We start from the raw sequence: 19366 nt of genomic DNA, 5'->3' as shown, positions 1-19366 counted from the left end.
GTGTGCTGCCTTCAAACTTTTCTTACCACAATAAATACAAAAAGCACTAACATTGGGTTGAAGGAAAAGAAAAATAACAGGTTTATGTCTCTTCTCGACACACACTTATGGTCTGAAAAACACTTTTTTATAAGAAACTAACATTATATAAGAATATTATGCCATTAAGTTTGTGGGTTTATGTGCTCTGTGTTTGCTCAATCTAAAGCATAAACGCTCTCATTTTAATAGAATTTGCCATCAACGTCCATGTTTTGACAAAAAACACATTTTTTGTTTTTTCCTTCATTCTACACAGATGATGTACAGGCCTGTAGTTAACGATTTAATCAATATTTTTTATGTTTTGCTTGTTACATCACTGCCCTTTCTGACAGTAGAGCAAAAATAAACAAATAAATTCCACTATCCTCTGGGGCAAAGCAGCCATTCACTACTATGTGTTTCCTCTTTGGGGAGCTATTTCATTATCATTGTGACAAATGACAGCTGTTTTTCTCCCGCCACTCATCTTACTGCACCTGTTTGCTCCTGAATCTTTGGCACAGTGTGAGTCAGACACGACTTTATACTTGTGCAGTTATTGTTGGAGGACTCACTGTGCTGAACACACAGGAGACAGCTGGACACTTAATAAGTATTTATCCACTTAAAATTTGTATTTTGGTATATGTATATATCAACAGGCAGCCAAAGATGGTACATTACTTTTATTCTAAGTAGTGAATAACCATCTGCTCAAATCCCACCCTTAGTAATTATATTAGTGTGAGAGAAGTTTTAAATGCACAAAAAAGAAACACTAACATTTATGCCCACTGTTTAGAAGTGCCTTGTTATCCTGAATTACACGCTAGTCCTGTCAGTCATTAACCCATTTAACATCACATTAGCTCAGATTTTGAAAGATTCAGAGCTAAATTAGCACAGAATCTAACATAATATTATGTAATAGCTTTCAAACACGACCTAGTGAGCAATATGTCACAATGTTGCATGTATGTGCTCAGAAAAATAATTTCAAATTAAATAAACTTTTATTAATATAGTAGTATCATATTTGTAAGATTAAGAAACAAAAGTTATAGACAGAACTGATAGCTAGCTTGTCCATGATAAAACATAAGTAGAAATGGTTTTACCCAAAGAGAGGTCATGTTCTGCTGCAACAAACCTCGTCCCTCCTGGAAGCTTCACCTCCTCTCTGACTCTTGTGTTCAACTTGTGAGAGACGAGCCTCCGAGCTCTGCTGGTTATACCTCACATGATGCTTTAAAATGAAAATAAGATTTAACCTGCTTTGCCAAACACTCATGTTCTGATATCATTGCTAAATCAGACAGTGTATTTCTTGTTAAGCCACATAACAAGGCACTATGCCTGCTGGATAGAAGGTATCACCTATCCAAACATGGCTACTGAGAGCAGCTGGCCTGCAGGGCTGTTGGTTTAATGAATAAGAGAAGCCAAAACATCCCATAACCCCCTTCCAGAGCTGTTTGTGTCTGTGGAAGTATCCAGCAACCTATCGTCTTTCCTCTGAAGACTCCAGCCTACTGTTTGATATCCTTACTGACTGACATTGGGAGCAAATGCTTGACTCTTGGATTTCTTTTCTGGTCCTCACCAAGCCGCCCAAAATTCATGTTTTAATCCTCTGCAGCTGACACAGAAGTCTCTTTGCATTAGATAATGGAAGAACCACTCACTAGAATATACTGGAGTGAGGCAGTCACTTCAGAGCAGTGTTATAAATTTGATCTTCTGTACCTATACTTTAACCACTGAGGGAAACTTGCAGCAAAACAGGAAAAAAACTTTCAGTGCTTTTTTTAGGATCATGATTGTTGACTCAATTTACAGAAAAAATTGATAATTAATTAATCATTCAGTTCAGTTATGATAGTTGTTTTTCACTATTTTCTTGCATTTCATTGGTTAAACAATTAATGAAAAAAAAATCATTAGTTAAGGCCCTGATTTAGTTTTAGGGAAATAATTTAATGTCTCTGACGTTTGTGAATTTCATACTTAATGTGTTGTTGATGCCTGAGGAGAAATTAAATTACTAAATGTGGTGCTTCCTCTTTTCCTTTGGTGAATATATTTCAGTTTCATTCTTCACAGGAGTTCATAATCAGTTAACCAGCCATTTTATCTGCTTTGATGACCTGCAGCCACTGTGTACCTTTTTCTTTATATTATAAAATCATGCCAGTAATTCAGTATAAGCTGAGTTAATATTTAAAGGCTCCTTTTTACAGTGAATTTTGCTAGAGTCCTGAGTTTCTCCACTGTTTACATTTCATGTACAAATTCTGTGGATAAAAGAACTTTTTTCTCTCTCTTTCTTCTTCTGTGCTGTCACTTTAAAAAAAATTATTCTTGTCTTTTCTGTTTCATTTGCATTCAGAGGCATCGTTAATGAAGAAAAGAGCAACAAAAATGTCGTATTTGGTTGCGACGTGCCTCCTCATTGGCTACGACCTTATGGGAGGAGCTAGAGAGGCGGAGAAAGGAAGCCGGAAAACAGATTTAAATCAAGTTTCAGCTGTTGCTTCTGTTTGCCAGTACTGTGAGAGAACGTCGTTACAGCGGATGTCTAGATGCTAAAACAAACTCCAGAGCCACTTTTTGATGAACACGAGTGAGACTGGACGCTGAACACACCTGCGGCATGAACGTAAGACAGACAGTTAGCGGCTAGCGTTAGCATTAGCATTACCTTGTAATGATATCGTTTAATTCTGTTATCAGTCGTTTATATCGCGTGGGCAAGAGTGTGTTTGTGTGGCTGAGGCCATGAGACGGTTCAGTTTGGTAACTGTTTAGTAGTCAGTTTGTCTCGTAACTCCGCTTGCATTGCTTTACAATTACTCTGCAGACATGTTACTGCTTCTTTGTAATTTTGTGCTCCATCATGGTCATTTTAAGTCAATTTATGGCGGATTATCATGTGATCATTTTGTCTCTTTGTGGTGGTATTGGTGGCATCGCTTTGCGTGTCTTGCAGGTTGTACTTATGGTCAGCTTCTTTGTGGTTGTTTTGCGTTGTATTGTGTCCTTGTAGTTTTGTGTTTTTTCCAGGTCACATAACCTTTCTTTGTGGCCATTTTGTGTTTCAGTGTGGCAGTTAAGCGTCTCATTGTGATCATTTTGCGACTCAGTTTGCCTCTGTCATTTTGTGTCTTTGTAGCTTTGTGGTAGTAATCTGTCCAGAGCCATCCATTGATTCCCTGTGTATATTATTGATTAGAAATTTGTTTGTAGTCGTGGTTATTGGACTCAGTTTTGTGTTAAATACAAGCTTGAAAACTAGATTTTAACTCTGTGCTCCTCCACAATTTTTGAGCCTCAACAGTAGGTCACAATGTATGGTCCGAGATTACTGTTAAAAATTATCATAAAAACTATTTAAAAAATGTATTTTATCTATGAGATCAAGTCATATTCTAGTAACATAATTAATTTCTTCACCTCAAAACTCAGTGTGTTTGTAAAGATTCTAGTGTCTAGTTTTCTGAGCTGTATTCTGCTACTCTGCTCAAGTTTTGGATGTGAGCTATTCTTTATTAATTAGATTATTTGTTTCTCAAGTGTTATACTTGTGTTTTTCAGGTTTACTGGTTCAGCTGCTGCAGCCTGGGCAGAAACGCCAGGTATGTGTCCTAAAGATTTACCCAGTCTGAAAACAGTGTGTTAATGAGCTGAATTATTAATGTTAGTGTTATTGTTTATCCTTGATATTTAATAGTTTAGTACTGAATATAATAATTACTGATTGATTGTGTCTATATATTGTCAGAAAATAGTACTACTAATAATTAAAAAAAATACAAATAGTTTCTGCCTGTGGACTGAAGTATAAATAAAAATACCACAAGTTAAAACCCTGCTTTCAAAAATTTACTGAAGTGAAAGTTTTTATTATGAATTTCACAGTAATATACATGATTTCTCCAGTGATTAGTTAACAGATAATTATAGTTATTTATAGATAATTATAGTATAGAAATGTAAGACTTAAGATTGATCATTTTAGTTAATTTTCCCCAAATATTTATTGATTCTTAAAGATGTGATGCTTTTCCTTATCATGCTTTCATGGTTAAACTGATGATGAGGAATAGGTAGCAGTGTATTGATCAATTTCCTTTGTATGTTTCTCTTTGATTTCCTTCAGGTGCCACCACTTCGTCCACGACATCGTCCATGATTGCCGAGCCATTGTCCGTGATCACAGAGACGTTGTCCACGATCGCAGAGTGACTTCGTATGATGAAGAAATTCTTTGAGACCAGGACAGAGGCCTCCAGGTAATTCACAAACAGCTTTACATCAACTGTCCAACACAGAGCACCAACATTAAATTGTTTAAGTATTCAGTATATCAGAAAAGTGTAATAATAGTAATCTGCAATCTAAAAATAATGCATATGTAATCTGTATGTAATAGTAATTAGTAATATCAGAAGTAAGATGTAATAGTCAAAGTAATCTGTTACTAGATGTAGTTTGCAACAGTAAAAGTTATCTGTAAATTTAGAAGTAATGTGTAACATGTAATGGTAAAAGTAATCTTAAATTAGAAGTAACAGTAAAAAACTGTAATAAAAATGTCAAAAGGCATTGTAGTGGGATAAAAAACAATAAAGGATGAGGGTCTTCACACAAACTTTATTGAGCCAGGTGTCAAATTATTATACCAATAGGGTGGAACTACCTCTGAGTAACCCTCCAGTAGCTATTTGATCCCTTTATACTATCATCCTATTACAATTTGATACACTAATGACATCATGTATTTCTAATGAACCTGACCATGTTCAGTGGCCTGGTCTGATAGTCAAATCATTACCAAATATGGCTTAGAAGGTTTGAGCACACAGGGTGTTTGGCACAACAGTTCTGGCACAGTTTGGGGGTTTATAAAGGTCTGGTGCTTGATGATCGTAGGCTCACACTAAGGCACCTTCCTACTAAACAACACTCTTTATTGTCACACTAGGTCAAACTGGCCTGTCATGTGACACTGATGTACCCTTCCTGTTCTTAAAACAAATCCTCTGTTGCTGTGAGATGGAATCCTCTAACTGTGAATAACAAGGACACACTCAACAAATGTAAATACATTGTAACTATATAAGGACACGCGTACAATTATACTACTGCAAATGAATTCATTTGAATACAAACATTGAACACAGATTTTCCACCACAGCATAAAAATGTCATAGCATAGTAAGGCATGTAAAACCCTCAAATGTTCTGGTTCCGCTGTAAGGTTGAATATAAATGTGTTTTCATGGTTAAACTGTTGATGAGGAATAGGTAGTAGGGTATTGATCATTTTCCTTTGTATGTTTCTCTTAGATTTCCTCCAGGTGTCACCACTTCGTCCACCACGTAGTCCACGATCGCCAAGACATTGTCCATGATCGCAGAGACATCGTCCATGATCGGAGAGACATTGTTGAGGATGAGGGAGACATTGTCCACCATCAGAGACATTGTCCACGATTGCAGTGACCTTGTCAAAGATGAGAGAGACGTTGCCCATGATCAGAGACATTGTCCATGCTTCGTAGAGACCTTGCGATAGAATCGGCGGAGACGGGGGTCACCGATTTGACGGCATTGCCCGCGATCACGGACATTGCCAATGATCACAGAGACAGCGTCTATGATCTCAGAGACATTGTCCGCGATCACAGAGAGTCTTCGTACAGTGAAGAACTTCTTTGAGACGAGGACTGAGGCTTCCAGGTAATTCACTAACAGCTTTACATCAACCATTCAACACAGACCACTGACATTGTTTATGTTTAGTGTTCAGTATATCAGAAATCTGTATTAATAGAAGTAATGTAAAAGTAATTAGCAATATCAGAAGTAAGATGTAATAGCCAAAGTAATCTGTTACTAAATGTAGTTTGCAACCGAAAACTTTATCTGTAAATTTACAAGTAATATGTAATTAGAAAAGTAATATGCAGTGGGAAAAGTAATCTAATAGTAGAGGCAGACAGTAAAAGTCATCTGTAATATAAAAGCAGTGCAGAAGTAATGGTAATCCAAAATAGAAGTAAAAATGTCACAGTATAGTAAGGCATCAAAAATGTAAAAAATGTAATATTATAGTAAGACATCAAATGTCAGATGTTGTTAAGGATCAGTCAAAATGGGACTGAAAAATATCTTAACTTCAGTTTGACTGTATATGATCAGAAATTCTTAATCTTGTGTATGTACTAGACATACTAGATTACATCATACAAAACAATCAGTTCTACAAATAAAATATTGGATTGTTAGTGTGTTAATTTTAACTGTTGGTCAGAGAGTAATTTTAATATCTTCACAGTGTGTAACAACTGGTCCTACACTTTTTTTACTTAAAATTTTCACATAAAATGCTGCTAAGACTTTTGTAAATTTGGTTGTTATTCATTTAAGGAAAACAACACAAAACAAAGACATTTTAAATACATGTTAATAAGAAGGTGGTTGAAATTTGAAATAATGATTCTGTATGAGACCGTCTGTGGTGGAAGAAATACTCTAAAGACTTTTTACTCAAGAACAATAAACACAAGTTAAAATCCTGCATTCAAAAATGTACTTAACAGTGTAGTATGGCATCAAAAACGGTCAAAAAATGTCATAGTATAGTGAGGTGTGAAAAATGGTCCAAGAATGTATAGAAAGGCATAAAAATTTCAAAAAATAAAGAGTTTTCACATAATTGGCTGTTAATACCATTGTAAATGTGGTTGCTATTCATTAAACAAAAATAACACAAAATCTTTTAATAAGATGGTTGAAATGTGAAATAATGATGCAGTATGTGACCGTCTGTGGTGGAAGAAATACTCAGACTTTTTACTGAAGTATAATAAACAACACAAAAATCCTGCATTCAAAAATTTACTTAAATGATACTGTTTATTATTATTGTGCAGTTCACAGTAACATACATGATTACTTCAGTAATTAGTTGATAGACACACACTTAACAGTTATTTGACTTTTTTTTATTTGATGTTGGTGGTTCTTCAGGAAGGGATGTTAGTCAACTGTTAATTTTCTGAAACAGCCCTCTAATGTTTGTTAAATGCTGAGGTTCAGCTGTAAGGTTGAATATATATCTGTGTTTTCATGATTAAACTGTTGATGAGGAATAGGTGGTAGTGTATGATCATTTTCCTTAGTATGTTTCTCTTTGGTTTCCTCCAGGTGTCACCACTTCATCCACGACTTCGTCCACGATCGCTGAGACGTCATCCACTATCACAGACTGTCTACATACAATGAAATTCTTTGAGACCAGGACAGAAGTCTCCAGGTAATTCACAAACCATTTAAGATCAACTGTCCAACACAGAGCCATTGACATTCAATTGTTTATGTTCAGCATTCAGTAAATTAGAAAAAGGTAATGACAAAAGTAATCTGGAATATTAAAATAATGATTAAGTAAAGAGTATTAATAGAAGTAATGTAAAAGTAATTAGCAATTTCAAAAGTAAGATGTAATAGACAAAGTAATCTGTTACTAGGTGTAGTTTGGAACAGTAAAAGTTATCTATAATTTTAGAATTAATACATATTAAGAAAAGTATTATGTAATGGTAAAAGTAATGTAATATTAGAGGTAAAAGTAAAACTAATCTATGATATAATAGCAATACAAAAGAAAGAGTAATCCAAAATGGAAGTAAAAATGTCTCTTATATTAAGACATAAAAAACGCTGCAGTATATTAAAGCATCAAAACAATCGAAAACGGTCAAAAAATGTCATAGTTTAGTAAGGGGTCAAAAACGGTCAAAAAATGTCATAGTTTAGTAAGGGGTCAAAAACGGTCAAAAAATGTCTTAGTTTACTAAGGGGTCAAAAATGGTCAAAAAATGTCATGGTTTAGTAAGGGGTCAAAAAACATGAAAAAATGTCATAGTTTAGTATGGCGTCAAAAAACATGAAAAAATGTCATAGTATAGTATGGCGTCAAAAATGGTCAAAAAATGTCATGGTTTAGTAAGGGGTCAAAAAACATGAAAAAATGTCATAGTATAGTATGGCGTCAAAAATGGTCAAAAAATGTCATAGTTTAGTAAGGAGTCAAAAAACATGAAAAAATGTCATAGTATAGTATGGCGTCAAAAACGGTCAAAAAATGTCTTAGTTTACTAAGGGGTCAAAAATGGTCAAAAAATGTCATAGTATAGTATGGCGTCAAAAAACATGAAAAAATGTCATAGTTTAGTAAGGGGTCAAAAAACATGAAAAAATGTCATAGTATAGTATGGCGTCAAAAAACATGAAAAAATGTCATAGTTTAGTAAGGAGTCAAAAAACATGAAAAAATGTCATAGTTTAGTAAGGGGTCAAAAAAGGTCAAAAAATGTCATAGTTTAGTAAGGGGTCAAAAACGGTCAAAAAATGTCTTAGTTTACTAAGGGGTCAAAAACGGTCAAAAAATGTCATAGTTTAGTATGGCGTCAAAAAACATGAAAAAATGTCATAGTTTAGTAAGGGGTCAAAAATGGTCAAAAAATGTCATAGTTTAGTAAGGGATCAAAAAACATGAAAAAATGTCATAGTATAGTATGGCGTCAAAAAACATGAAAAAATGTCATAGTATAGTATGGCGTCAAAAACGGTCAAAAAATGTCATAGTTTAGTAAGGGGTCAAAAACGGTCAAAAAATGTCTTAGTTTACTAAGGGGTCAAAAATGGTCAAAAAATGTCATAGTATAGTATGGCGTCAAAAAATGGTCAAAAAATGTCATAGGTTTAGTAAGGGGTCAAAAAACATGAAAAAATGTCATAGTATAGTATGGCGTCAAAAAAGGTCAAAAAATGTCATAGTTTAGTAAGGGGTCAAAAACGGTCAAAAAATGTCTAGTTTACTAAGGGGTCAAAAACGGTCAAAAAATGTCATAGTATAGTATGGCGTCAAAAAACATGAAAAAATGTCATAGTTTAGTAAGGGGTCAAAAAGGTCAAAAAATGTCAGTTTACTAAGGGGTCAAAAAACATGAAAAAATGTCATAGTTTAGTAATGGCGTCAAAAACGGTCAAAAAATGTCATAGTTTAGTATGGCGTCAAAAAACATGAAAAAATGTCATAGTATAGTATGGCGTCAAAAAACATGAAAAAATGTCATAGGTATAGTATGGCGTCAAAAATGGTCAAAAAATGTCATAGTTTAGTAAGGAGTCAAAAAACATGAAAAAATGTCATAGTTTAGTAAGGGGTCAAAAAAGGTCAAAAAATGTCAGTTTAGTAAGGGGTCAAAAAACATGAAAAAATGTCATAGTTTAGTAAGGGGTCAAAAAACGGTCAAAAAATGTCATAGTTTAGTAAGGGGTCAAAAACGGTCAAAAAATGTCATAGTTTAGTAAGGGGTCAAAAAACATGAAAAAATGTCATAGTATAGTATGGCGTCAAAAACGGTCAAAAAATGTCATAGTATAGTATGGCGTCAAAAACGGTCAAAAAATGTCATAGTATAGTATGGCGTCAAAAAACATGAAAAAATGTCATAGTTTAGTAAGGGGTCAAAAAAGGTCAAAAAATGTCAGTTTAGTAAGGGGTCAAAAAACATGAAAAAATGTCATAGTTTAGTATGGCGTCAAAAACGGTCAAAAAATGTCATAGTTTAGTATGGCGTCAAAAACATGGTCAAAAAATGTCATAGTATAGTATGGCGTCAAAAAACATGAAAAAATGTCATAGTTTAGTAAGGGGTCAAAAAACATGAAAAAATGTCATAGTTTAGTAAGGGGTCAAAAACGGTCAAAAAATGTCTTAGTTTACTAAGGGGTCAAAATTGGTCAAAAAATGTCATAGTTTAGTAAGGAGTCAAAAAACATGAAAAAATGTCATGGTTTAGTAAGGAGTCAAAAAACATGAAAAAATGTCATGGTTTAGTAAGGAGTCAAAAAACATGAAAAAATGTCATGGTTTAGTAAGGGGTCAAAAAACATGAAAAAATGTCATAGTATAGTATGGCGTCAAAAACGGTCAAAAAATGTCTTAGTTTACTAAGGGGTCAAAAATGGTCAAAAATGTCATGGTTTAGTAAGGGGTCAAAAAACATGAAAAAATGTCATAGTATAGTATGGCGTCAAAAACGGTCAAAAAATGTCTTAGTTTACTAAGGGTCAAAAATGGTCAAAAAATGTCATGGTTTAGTAAGGGTCAAAAAACATGAAAAAATGTCATAGTTTAGTAAGGGTCAAAAAAATCAAAAAATGTCAGTTTAGTAAGGGTCAAAAAACATGAAAAAAATGTCATAGTATAGTATGGCGTCAAAAACATGAAAAAATGTCATGGTATAGTATGGCGTCAAAAACGGTCAAAAATGTCATAGTATAGTATGGCGTCAAAATGGCAAAAAAATGTCATAGTATAGTATGGCGTCAAAAAACATGAAAAAATGTCATAGTTTAGTAAGGGGTCAAAAAAGGTCAAAAAATGTCAGTTTAGTAAGGGGTCAAAAAACATGAAAAAAATGTCATAGTATAGTATGGCGTCAAAAAACATGAAAAAATGTCATAGTTTAGTAAGGGGTCAAAAAACATGAAAAAATGTCATAGTACAGTATGGCGTCAAAAATGGTCAAAAAATGTCATAGTATAGTATGGCGTCAAAAATGGTCAAAAAATGTCATAGTTTAGTATGGCGTCAAAAATGGTCAAAAAATGTCATAGTATAGTATGGCGTCAAAAAACATGAAAAAATGTCATAGTTTAGTAAGGGGTCAAAAAACATGAAAAAATGTCATAGTTTAGTAAGGGGTCAAAAACGGTCAAAAAATGTCATAGTTTACTAAGGGGTCAAAATTGGTCAAAAAATGTCATAGTTTAGTAAGGAGTCAAAAAACATGAAAAAATGTCATAGTATAGTATGGCGTCAAAAACGGTCAAAAAATGTCATAGTTTAGTAAGGGGTCAAAAAACATGAAAAAATGTCATAGTTTAGTAAGGAGTCAAAAAACATGAAAAAATGTCATGGTTTAGTAAGGGGTCAAAAAACATGAAAAAATGTCATAGTATAGTATGGCGTCAAAAACGGTCAAAAAAATGTCTTAGTTTACTAAGGGGTCAAAAATGGTCAAAAAATGTCATAGTATAGTATGGCGTCAAAAACGGTCAAAAAATGTCATGGTTTAGTAAGGGGTCAAAAAACATGAAAAAATGTCATAGTATAGTATGGCGTCAAAAACGGTCAAAAAATGTCTTAGTTTACTAAGGGGTCAAAAATGGTCAAAAAATGTCATGGTTTAGTAAGGGGTCAAAAAACATGAAAAAATGTCATAGTTTAGTAAGGGGTCAAAAAAGGTCAAAAAATGTCAGTTTAGTAAGGGGTCAAAAAACATGAAAAAATGTCATAGTATAGTATGGCGTCAAAAAACATGAAAAAATGTCATGGTATAGTATGGCGTCAAAAACGGTCAAAAAATGTCATAGTATAGTATGGCGTCAAAAATGGTCAAAAAATGTCATAGTATAGTATGGCGTCAAAAAACATGAAAAAATGTCATAGTTTAGTAAGGGGTCAAAAAAGGTCAAAAAATGTCAGTTTAGTAAGGGGTCAAAAAACATGAAAAAATGTCATAGTATAGTATGGCGTCAAAAACGGTCAAAAAATGTCATAGTACAGTATGGCGTCAAAAATGGTCAAAAAATGTCATAGTTGAGTAAGGAGTCAAAAAACATGAAAAAATGTCATGGTTTAGTAAGGGGTCAAAAAACATGAAAAAATGTCATAGTTTAGTATGGCGTCAAAAATGGTCAAAAAATGTCATAGTTTAGTAAGGGGTCAAAAAACATGAAAAAATGTCATAGTTTAGTAAGGGGTCAAAAACGGTCAAAAAATGTCTTAGTTTACTAAGGGGTCAAAAACGGTCAAAAAATGTCAGTTTAGTAAGGGGTCAAAAAACATGAAAAAATGTCATAGTATAGTATGGCGTCAAAAACGGTCAAAAAATGTCATAGTTTAGTAAGGAGTCAAAAAACATGAAAAAATGTCATAGTATAGTAAGGAGTCAAAAAACATGAAAAAATGTCATAGTTTAGTAAGGGGTCAAAAACGGTCAAAAAATGTCTTAGTTTACTAAGGGGTCAAAAATGGTCAAAAAATGTCAGTTTAGTAAGGGGTCAAAAAAGGTCAAAAAATGTCATAGTACAGTATGGCGTCAAAAACGGTCAAAAAATGTCATAGTATAGTATGGCGTCAAAAATGGTCAAAAAATGTCATAGTTTAGTAAGGGGTCAAAAACGGTCAAAAAATGTCTTAGTTTACTAAGGGGTCAAAAATTGTCAAAAAATGTCATAGTATAGTATGGCGTCAAAAATGGTCAAAAAATGTCATGGTTTAGTAAGGGGTCAAAAAACATGAAAAAATGTCATAGTTTAGTAAGGGGTCAAAAAACATGAAAAAATGTCATAGTATAGTATGGCGTCAAAAACGGTCAAAAAATGTCATAGTTTAGTAAGGGGTCAAAAACGGTCAAAAAATGTCTTAGTTTACTAAGGGGTCAAAAATTGTCAAAAAATGTCATAGTATAGTATGGCGTCAAAAATGGTCAAAAAATGTCATGGTTTAGTAAGGGGTCAAAAAACATGAAAAAATGTCATAGTTTAGTAAGGGGTCAAAAAACATGAAAAAATGTCATAGTTTAGTATGGCGTCAAAAACGGTCAAAAAATGTCATAGTTTAGTAAGGAGTCAAAAAACATGAAAAAATGTCATGGTTTAGTAAGGGGTCAAAAAACATGAAAAAATGTCATAGTTTAGTAAGGGGTCAAAAACGGTCAAAAAATGTTTTAGTTTACTAAGGGGTCAAAAATGGTCAAAAAATGTCATAGTTTAGTAAGGGGTCAAAAACGGTCAAAAAATGTCATAGTTTAGTAAGGGGTCAAAAATGGTCAAAAAATGTCAGTTTAGTAAGGGGTCAAAAAACATGAAAAAATGTCATAGTTTAGTAAGGGGTCAAAAAAGGTCAAAAAATGTCATAGTACAGTATGGCGTCAAAAACGGTCAAAAAATGTCATAGTATAGTATGGCGTCAAAAAATGGTCAAAAAATGTCATAGTTGAGTAAGGAGTCAAAAAACATGAAAAAATGTCATAGTTTAGTAAGGGGTCAAAAAACATGAAAAAATGTCATAGTTTAGTAAGGGGTCAAAAAACATGAAAAAATGTCATAGTACAGTATGGCGTCAAAAACGGTCAAAAAATGTCTTAGTTTACTAAGGGGTCAAAAATGGTCAAAAAATGTCAGTTTAGTAAGGGGTCAAAAAACATGAAAAAATGTCATAGTTTAGTATGGCGTCAAAAAACATGAAAAAATGTCATAGTTTAGTAAGGGGTCAAAAAACATGATAAAATGTCATAGTTTAGTATGGCGTCAAAAAACATGAAAAAATGTCATAGTATGGCGTCAAAAATGGTCAAAAAATGTTATAGTATAGTATGGCATCAAAATGTTTCTGTGATTGACATGTTCTATCTCTGCAGGAGGAGAAGACCACATCACCTGAAGAGGACAACCAAAGTAGTTGTGTTACATTTTTAAAGATGTCAAAGACTTTAATAATGCTATCTCTACATGTGCTCATCATTACATTATATGTGAGGTGAGAGAATAAGTGTCTCCAAATATCTGTCATCTTTGCTGTGGTTTGTTAAATGTTGTCTAGAACATAATCAATAAAGTGTTTTATCTTACCTTTTGAGTTGAGTTCCTTTATTTTTTAATTAATATCACGAAAAAGATTTTGTAATGCAGAAACAGCAACTACTCTCTACTTGGAGCTTGCAAGTAAGCCCTAACCCTAACCTCTGACTGGCTGCTATTTGTTGAGTCAGACTGAAGAAGAAACTAACACTGACCTTCTGAAAATGGCTTCATGTCTGTCTTTTCTCTCTGTGACTTTATGGTTAAAGTTTGAATCCTGTGGAGAAAAACACAACAGTAATATAAAGATGTGACTTTTAACACATCAAAATAAAAGCACAGAGTGTTTTTGGGTATTTAACTTCAAACTGTCAAAAGATAGAGAAGTAAAAGACACTAAATCTACAAAGAAACCAGAGGGTGGAGTAACTGGTTCTGGACTAATCAGAACTAGTCCAAGAGTTAAATTTGCTTCACACACAAAGACAGAAGCTGCTGCTCTGAACTGACTCCACCAGCTCCTGATATTCACACAACAGCAGCAGATGGAAATGTTTTTTTCAGCAAAATTTCAGCAAAAATTTGAACTTAATTTGGTTGATAGAGGCTAAAATGAAGCAAAATATCAGTGTTTCTTGTGTGACACTGAACTGAATAAGAGGGGTATACAACAAAAGATAATTGGGCCCAAATACCCCTCCCTCCCGATCAAAACAAGCAAAGGCCCAATTATGGGATGGTTCTAACAATTATTTTGTCAGATTTTCCTGTGGTGTGAGGTGTGTTCGGAGTGATTTTACCCTCACCGATCTGCTCCGAAGACGATCAGGTCCGCCCCGATAAATATTAAACATGTTCAATATTTATGAGTGAAAATCCTGTTGTGTGGGGAGAACACCAAGGAGTGCCGAGCATGCTGTCTGTGGATTGTCACATGGAACAGGGAGTTAACCAATCGGGAAGCGAGCTGACTGAAGACAGAAACACAACAAACAAGAGACATTGTCATCCATTATGTTTAAGAGGCCAGATTCTACTTGGTGGTGGTTAATCTGTTGTGGGTTGTTGTGTGTGTGTTTGTCTTCTTGCTCACTGCACACTATAAATGAAATATGACATTATTTGTGTCATGTGTGTGCTCTCTCAAATTTTCTACATCAGGTAAGAATTTCAAAATCTTTTAGTGTGCGCCAGGCTTAAGAGAGTAGGAGAGAGGGAGAGTGAAAGACAGAGAGTGAGAGAGATGCTTTTGCAACATGTTTGATCTAAAACGCCATGCCAATAAAGCCAACTAAATTGAAATCAAAATGGAGAGATAGCAAGACAGAGACGGAGAGAGAGGGAGAGTGTGAGACGGAAACAGAGAGAGGGGGGAGAGGGATAGTGAGAAGGAGCAAGAGCGAGGATGAGAGAGAGAAAGAAAAATGGAAAAATGGATATAAAGACAAAGCAAGATAAAGCGGGAGACAAAGTCAGAGAGCAAGGGAGGAAGATGAAGAGAGAGGGGGAGAGACACAGAGAGAGGGAGAGCATGGGAAAGTGAGGGACAGAAAGATAAAGAGGGAAAGGCAAAGAGGGAGAGAGAGTGAGACAGGCAGAGAGAGAGGGACAGAAAGTGAGAAGGAGTGAGAGAGAGAAAGAGTGAGACAGAAAGAGATGGAGACAGAGCGAGTGAAAGAGAGCGAGAGAGATGCTTTGGCAACATGTTTGATCAAAAACGTCATGCCAATAAAGCCAACTAAATCGAAATCGAGAGATAGCGAGACGGAGAGAGAGTGAGATGGTAACAGAGAGAGGGGGGAGAGAACAAGAAACAAAGTCAGAGAGAGAGGGAGGGAAAGTGAGAGAAAGAGAGAGACAGGCAAAGACAGAGGGGGAGAGAGACACAGAGAGAGGGAGAGCATGGGAAAGTGAGGGACAGAAAGAGAGAGGGAAAGACAGAGAGAAAGAGCAAGGGAAAATGAGAGACAGAAACAGAGAGGGAGAGACAGAGAGGGAGAGAGAGTGAGACAGGCAGAGAGAGAGCTGATGTTTAAATTCTTCATTTTCTTTGAACTGTACATTCATAAACTATGTAAATAAACTTTAATAACAAGTGAAACCTTTTCGTGACAAATCAAACTATTCAGACTTCAGATCAGTTACTGAAGACATATAATTTAATGTCAGTGCTCTGTGTTGGACAGTTGAGGATGAGAGAGAGAAAGAGACAGAAAAATGGATATAAAGACAAAGCAAGATAAAGCGGGAGACAAAGTCAGAGAGCGAGGGAGGAAGATGAAGAGAGGGGGAGAGAGACACAGAGAGAGGGAGAGCATGGGAAAGTGAGGGACAGAAAGAGAAAGAGGGAAGGGCAAAGAGGGAGAGAGAGTGAGACAGGCAGAGAGAGGGACAGAAAGTGAGAAGGAGCGAGAGAGAGAAAGAGTGAGACAGAAAGAGATGGAGACAGAGCGAGTGAAAGAGAGCGAGAGAGATGCTTTGGCAACATGTTTGATCTAAAACGTCATGCCAATAAAGCCAACTAAATCGAAATCGAGAGATAGCGAGACGGAGAGAGAGGGAGAGTGTGAGACAGAAAGAGTGAGACGGAAACAGAGAGGGGGAGAGAACAAGAAACAAAGTCAGAGAGAGAGGGAGGGAAAATGAGAGAGAGAGAGAGAAGGAAAGACAGAGAGGGAGAGAGATAGAGAGAGGGAGAGCATGGGAAAGTGAGAGACAGTAAGGGAGACAGGGAGAGAGAGAGTGTGAGACAGAGAGACAGAGACAGAGAGAGTGAGAGACAGAAAGAGACAGGGAGAGTGAGACGGAAACAGAGAGGGGGGAGAGAGATAGTGAGAAGGAGCAAGAGTGAAGGAGAGAGAAAGCGAGACAGAAAGAGAGAGAATGAGAGACAGTCAGAGAGCGAGGGAGGGAGAGACACAGAGAGAGGGAGAGCATGGGAAAGTGAGGGACAGAAAGAGAGAGGGAAAGACAGAGAGAGAGCAAGGGAAAGTGAGAGACAGAAAGAGAGAGGGAGAGACAGAGAGGGAGAGAGAGTGAGACAGGCAGAGAGAGAGCTGATGTTTAAATTCATTTTCATTTTCTTTGAACTGTACATTCATAAACTATGTAAATAAACTTTAATAACAAGTGAAACCTTTTCGTGACAAATCAAACTATTCAGACTTCAGATCAGTTACTGAAGACATATAATTTAATGTCAGTGCTCTGTGTTGGACAGTTGATGTAAAGCTGTTTGGGAATTACCTGGAGGCCTCTGTCCTGGTCTCCAAGAACTTCATTGTATGAAGACTCTCTATGATTGTGGACAACGTCTCTGAGATTATGAACAATGTCTCTGTGCTGTTGAATCGGGGACCCCCGTCACCGCCAATTCTAGCGCAGGTCTCTAAGAGTCATGGATAATGTCTCTGATCATGGACAATGTCTCTCTCATCCTCAACAATGTCTCTCCAATCATGGATGACGTCTCGGTTACATGGTGAAGTGGTGACACCTGGAGAAAATCAAAGAGAAACACACAAAGGAAAATGATCAATACACTACTACCTATTCCTCATCAACAGTTTAAGCATGAAAACACAGATAAATATTCAGAGTTACAGCTGAACCAGAGCATTTAACAAACATTACAGGGCAATGTAAGAAAACAGTTGACTGTTATCCTCTCCAGGACAACACAACACATTTGGGTAAAACTAAAATGACTATTAATTTTGTGTATCAACTAACCAAATTCCAAGGTCTCAACAGCAGCTTATGTGAAAACATTTAATTAAATAAGTGTAGAAGTGGTCGCTACACACTGTAAAAATATGGTTAAAATCACCATCTGACCAACAGTTAAAATCAACACACTTATGAACAACTATACTGAATACTGAACATAAACAGTTTAATGTCAGTATTCTGTGTTGGACGGTTGATGTAAAGCTGTTTGTGAATTACCTGGAGGCCTCTGTCCTGGTCTCAAAGAACTTCTTCATTGTATGAAGACTCTGTGTGATTGCTGACAATGTCTCTGAGATTATGGACAAAGTCTCTGCAATCATGGACTATGTCTCTGTGATCATAGACAGTGTCTCTCTGATCGCGGGTGATCCCGTCGAATCGGGGACCCCCCGTCACTGCAGATTCTTGTGCAGGTCTCTGCGATCATGTACAATGTTGTGAAAATGAAAATGATCAATACACTACTACTTATTCTTCATCAACAGTTTAACCATGAAAACACAGATGAATATTCAACACTACAGCTGAACAGAACATTCAACAACACATTATTATGTCTTACTATAATGACATTTTTATGCCTTCCTATACTGTCACATTTTTTTTTACATTTTTGCGTATGCTATAATATGACATCTTGGATATCTTACTATAAAGTAACATTTTAACTTCTATTTTGGATTACTAGTACTTATGCATTGCTCTTATACTGCAGATTACTTTTAGTGTTACCGCTAATATTAAATTACTTTTACCATTACATATTACTTTAATTATTGGAGCCCGAACACGAAAGCGGGCAAAGGCCCTATTTGAATTAAGTCATTCTTATTATTATTATCGCCTTTTTGAGGCCTACAATTGCTCACTTTGCACATGCGTCAGACCTGGTGAAAATTTACGTATTTAAGGGGTCTCGTCCATGGACAGTGCAAAATGGCTCTATAATGCTCCCCGGAAACATTCAAAAGTGATCACCACTGGGCTTAGTTTGTCGTAGGTGGACGAACTTCGGACCACATATATAACATGCCCAAATGTATAAAAAAGTCTCCTGATGTCATGACCTCAAACCAATCGGAAGTCAGCCATTTTGACTTTAACACACAAAGTTTGCAAATTTTTCGCCATTTGGGGACATTGTGTTTAAACGAATTCCTCCTGGATAGTTTAATCATATCGACTTCAAACTCAGTCAGTATACTGTTGACGCATTTATGATTAAAAGTTATCAAAAGCTTGAGTTTTCGTCAAAGGACGTGGTCGTGGTACAGCCATATATGGCGGCTGTACCTGGCTGACCACAAATAGACACAAAACGATGACAACGACAATGATAGACCGCTATAAACTGAGTTAAAATGACCAGGGTGGAACACAAAGTTACAAAGAGGTGCAACATGTCGGTAGGGTGACTGTAAACAATCACAACAGGGATTTTAACAGGCTATCAAGAGCTCGTTGTTTTTTCACGTCCACCTTAGGGGTCTACAACTCATGTCAGGGACACCTCAGTCTCGGACACACAAACACACTCTTTTCCATATGATAAAACGACGAAAATGGAAATAAAATCAAAACAAGCATCTAAAAGAGAAGGCTAATACTAACGCTCGCCGCTAACTGAAATGCTAACGCTAGCTGCTAGCAAGTTTGCTTACCTTGTTCCGCGTCCAGGCTCACTCGTGTTCAACAAAAAAGCAGCTTCAACTTTTGTTTTAGCACACGGGCTTCTTCGGTAATACTGTTTTCTAACAGTACTGACAAACCGAGGTAATGGTTCAAACGTTCGTTTTAAACGGTTTCCCCGACTTCGACTTCCTCCCGGAAGCACATGACCGATGACGACACACGACGCAGCCAATGACAACGCACGCAAGCCAACAACGGCAGAAAAAACGGCAATTGGCCAGCTGACTCTGTTCCGCCTAACAGCCGCTTCTGG

The 19366-nt window shown here is 35.9% G+C and overlaps 2 long non-coding RNA genes across 3 annotated transcripts; one reads left to right on the top strand and one right to left on the bottom strand.

Moving 5' to 3' along the window:
* The first annotated feature begins 2505 nt into the window (after positions 1–2505).
* LOC108889342 (uncharacterized) lies at positions 2506–13721 on the top strand. 2 transcript variants are annotated; one of them, XR_001961967.2, is made up of 6 exons: positions 2506–2683; positions 3619–3659; positions 4184–4316; positions 5385–5766; positions 7237–7345; positions 13530–13721. It is a non-coding gene; the product is annotated as an uncharacterized LOC108889342 (long non-coding RNA). The 2 variants fall into 2 exon arrangements; XR_007814241.1 differs by lacking the exon at positions 13530–13721 and adding an exon at positions 8795–8890 and having other exon boundaries at positions 7237–8564.
* On the bottom strand, positions 13498–19242 carry LOC127143070 (uncharacterized). Its single transcript, XR_007814242.1, has 6 exons — positions 19083–19242; positions 17638–17838; positions 16936–17185; positions 14496–14660; positions 13905–13966; positions 13498–13548 (listed from the first exon to the last, which is right to left on the bottom strand). It is a non-coding gene; the product is annotated as an uncharacterized LOC127143070 (long non-coding RNA).
* Positions 19243–19366: the final 124 nt, after the last annotated feature.

The sequence above is a fragment of the Lates calcarifer genome, linkage group LG12 (assembly GCF_001640805.2).
Source record: "Lates calcarifer isolate ASB-BC8 linkage group LG12, TLL_Latcal_v3, whole genome shotgun sequence".
In the NCBI taxonomy this organism is placed as follows: Eukaryota; Metazoa; Chordata; class Actinopteri; family Centropomidae; genus Lates; species Lates calcarifer.
This window is presented reverse-complemented; position numbering and strand designations above follow the sequence as displayed.